Here is a 4541-nt window from a genome sequence, read left to right as displayed (position 1 = left end):
GGGAAGGAAGGCAGCCTCCTCCAGAAGCTCCTGAATAAAACGTTATTGACAGCAAATTATGCACTGCCAAGAGTGCTAATGGGAATTGCACTGTTAAGATATTTTAACCCAGTTTAAGAATTTAGTGTGCCTTTGAATGGTTTTTTTTAATGTCTTGTAGAGTGACACACTGTTTTACACTGTATTTGTTGCATAACTTTCTTCAGCTGTTTTTACAGTAGGCTTTCAGTTTCGGTAGAGGCTAATACAGATTTTCCTTCAATGTCTGTTCGCTGATGGCCTTTCACCTTGTTAAGAAGGCAGAATTTAATTATTTGTATTAGTTGGTCAACGTATTCACCAGTACAAAGAGCTGCATTACAAAATAACCTAAGCAATTTGTTGGAGTTTAAATTTAAGAGCAGCTATTAGGTAATGATATCCTAAAAGTAGCATTTGTCTTGAGATTTGGTTACTAACAATACTTAAGGTACTCTGAATCAAAGTTTCTATGCCTGCTTTTTATGTTTTCTATGACTTGTTGTCATGTTCTTACATCTGCTGGGAATTCCTATTCCCCTGGTACTCACACGTGAAGAGGGGAATAAAGGCAACTGTTTAGATGGTAAAAGCTGAGTTGCAGAAGTATGAGATGTTTACAGCACTTAAGCTTAAAATTTAAAATACCTACTGCTAAACTGAAAGTTGGGTTTTTTGGGGTTTTTTTGGTCTTCCACAAAGATTTTTGTGGGGAAGAGAGGGAAACAGAAGAGGGGGAAAAAAGGAATAAAAACAAAAGGAGCTCTTTGGTTGAAAGATTGACTACAAAATTATGGACCGCACCCACCAAGAAGGGATCTTCATCTCCTGTTCTGGATCTTAGGGATGATGCAATTCTTCCTTCCCACACAATAGGGAGTGAAGTTACAGTGTAATAGCTTGGTTCTCACTCACAGTCAGACTGAAGAACTGCATAAGTACGTCCTGCATTGAAATTAGACATAACTAGAAGAGGAAAAAATAAAAAAAAAAAATAGTCAATTTTTTTCCTAAGGTGAAGAGGTAAAACTTTTTATTGAAAGGAGATCTGGGAATCTAAGCTAAAAATCAGGGACATACATCTTCCTGCAGATGAATAACAAAAGCTTTAAGCATTTAAAACAATATAAAAACTCAGGTGACAAATGCTCACAAAGTTAGCGTGCATGATAACAAATAATAACAATATCACCAAAAGAAAGCAAGGGAAAATGTTCCTTTTTTTGAAATAGATTTATTTTTCGGATACAATGGTGGCGTTAATGGGACTTAAAGTTCCATTCTATCAAATATTTTTACTTCCTTATGAAGCCTGGCTGGAGCTGTCTTTGTGTTGTTTTCTGCTTCTGGCATTCTAAAAGCTCCAGCCTCAGCTACCCCTAGTTTGTAACTGGATTTATTGAGCTCTGGCTGCTCTGTGGATTGATTCTGGTCCAGAGAGATGAAAGTGCTCTAATCTGCAGGTTAGCTGTGTAGACTGCAGGGCACAGGTCATACTATGGAATACTTAGGCCATCTTTAGTACTGGGTGTGTTCTCTTCTGCCCTTGTCCCCTCTTTTCATCCTTTCTATGCTGAAGCTGGTTTCCTACCATAGAAACTTGACCAATAAATTCTCCAGAGGTAAATTGTGGCATATCCTGTATCCCAAGGCTAAAGGTGAGATTCATCTCACCAACCTTTAGCCATCTAAAATCTAATCTAATCTAGTCTAAGCAACTCATCTAGGGTCCTGTGTAGCTGAGGGAACTGGATAGGCAACTCCATGGGATAATTGTTCCCTCTCTGTGGCTGGTGTCTGAGGCTCCATCACAGGGCAGAGGCTGACGGCCCTGCTGCACACTTGGCCACATCAAATATGACTTCTGCAGGCATCATGTAGAAGATTTGTCCATTTTACATTCCAGTAAATGAAAGCTAAACCACTCCCTCCTGTGAACTTGCAAACACAAAAGCTGTTTTCTAATCTACATTTAGATAACATTTTCTAACTGTAAATTGAGCTATCAAGGAGCTCCTGTGGTGTGTATCTAAGTGATAGAAACCTCAGGGCTGTGTCAATAGGTATGAGCTGAAAAACTGACTCTTACTTTAAAATGGTTTTTGAAGCCTTTGAACACATTATTTTAGAATTTATTTCCATACTGTCTTCTGCTGTATGTGTGTAATACTGTTCTAATCCTTGGGAACACACATGCTTATTTTTTGTGGTTTCTGGCTTACAAAAGTCTTTTGTTTGTCCTGGGAAATCATGGTGTTAATCATAGGAAAATATTTTTACATTCCCTCTTTACAAAAAATGAGAAAAAAGTGCTTTCTATCTAGAAGTAAATCCTATTCTAGTAAACTATCTTTCAAAATGCAGCTCTAAGTGAAATTCTCTGAAACCTACAGCTAATATGGTCCAGATTCACATAAAATCGTCTTAAAATGAAAACGGGTGTCTCAGTTAAATCTGGTTTTTTTCCTTTTTTTTTTTTTTTCCAGATACCATTTTTAAAACTGTCATCCTTAAATTAAGCAGTAGCATTTCAATGGGAAAAAAGGGACTTCTTTTTTTTAATAGAATGAGAATTATTTTTGGTTCCGTGAGAAGGGATATAAACCATGTGTAAACAATGGCAAAAAGGTGGGAAACAAAGGGGCTAGCTGCGGAAAAGAAAGAGATCTGCTTAGATAGGCTGGGGGAGCTGTATGAAAAGACCAAAGAATGAGAATTGCAGTAGGACAGCTAAAAAAACCTCATAAGGGTACTTAACTTAAAAGAGGAAAACAATTTATTAATGAAAAATGGATTTGCCTTCCTGGAAGCTTGGAGTAAACACTATCAATGGCTGTAATTCTGTCAGCAATGCCTGAGCTGATTGATCTGGGAGAAGAGCAGAGGTGTTCAGGAGGTGAGGTGGAAGCACCGCAGCCAGGCTGTCCAGACCAGGCATTGTCACACAGCAGCTCTCTTGAACCCTGAGAGGAAAGGCAGGTACGTGTGGGGAAAGCAGAGCATGTCGTGCAGGGCGCGATCAGTGTCTCCAGCCTCGAGTTGTGCTCAGGGGTCACACCTGGGAGGGCTCTGCGTGAATTAAGTCAGAAAACTGCTGAGCCTGAAACCCACAGGCTCTTAGTTTCCGTCCAGGTGCATATCCACACATGGACTGATGGAAACACCAGGAGCTTGGGAAGGTAGAGGGAGACCTGGTGAAACATCTGATGCTCGGGGGACTGAGGATGTGCGTTCCCAGGACCACAGACTGAATCCATACCAGACCCCACCGTTTCCATGTGAAGGGGTCATGCTGGGGAAAAGAGTAATCTCTTCACAAACTGCTAGGGAAGAACCCATCCCTTTAATTTATAATACAGTCTATTGAGAGCCTCCTGAAGTAGGAATTTGGGATGACCCCTCTGCATATGCTTAGTTTAGGAGAACTAATTGCTGGTAGTGCAATATTCCCACATGTGTCTGGTTATTGCTTTCCCTCTGAACTGCTTTAATCCAGAAGTTTACTCCTTAGCGCTTCATTATCGGGATATCTGGAGTACTGGTTTGTTGCTCCTCTAGAAAAATGCTAACCCTCCCCACCCCAGATTATAACCCAGGGAATGTTCAGTATATTTGCAAAAATAGGTACCCTGAGACTTCTTAAATGGCAAAAGTATCTGTGGGTGAGACACTTGAAATGTTGAAATTTTGGACCTATTCCCTATGAACTGTAGTCATACCCTGAGAGGAGAAGGATGTTGAGTCATAGTGAAGAAAGGAAAAAAGAAAAACTGAATGTTTTTTCTATTGCAATCATCCCAGAGGTCAGACGCAACCAAGACAGACAGATGAACAACAAAAACACTGGTTAAATGACTCAAAAGGTTAGGTTTTCAGGCATTGGACTGAAACAGTTCAAGTGCTCTGAAAGAAAATACAGAAATAAAGCTTATTTTCTTTTTGAGTCTAATGCCTGAAGAAAGATGAATTTTAACATTTATTGGTAGAAACCTTCTGAAGGACTTATACTTAGGCTGTCTGAAGGCTACTGTGGATATATGAGGACCAGAATAGAGAACAGTGAAATTGCATTTGCTTTTGGAGGTGTCTGATAGTGGCATAAAGTAACATGTCTTTTGCAGCATCATATAACATAATTTTAAAAAATAACTTATGAAGCTACTCTTTTGATTAAATAAATTCTTCTTTATGATCACTCAGCTTGCTTTTGCTACACAGAATGATTGCAAAAGTGAATGATGCATTTGAGCTGGCTAAGGCTGGAAAGCATACCAAAAGTAGGAAAGAGTACCAGGCATTCAAACACTTGGCTGAGTTTTAATTTCACAGCATAAGCATATTGTAGCCTGCAATTCATGTATTGATCATTCAATGACTTGCCAGGAAAATAGTTTGACTGTTTGACATAGTCACTCTCCTGTTACAGCTTTTAGAAAAGGTGACATATTTTTCTGAGGTTGTACATTTCCCCATTTGTCATAAGAGAGGAAAAATTGATTCAGTATCTACTGCTGTCTAGAGCT

This window comes from Onychostruthus taczanowskii, unplaced genomic scaffold, assembly GCF_017590055.1.
Source record: "Onychostruthus taczanowskii isolate IOZ18803 unplaced genomic scaffold, ASM1759005v1 scaffold73, whole genome shotgun sequence".
NCBI lineage: Eukaryota > Metazoa > Chordata > Aves > Passeriformes > Passeridae > Onychostruthus > Onychostruthus taczanowskii.
This window is presented reverse-complemented; position numbering follows the sequence as displayed.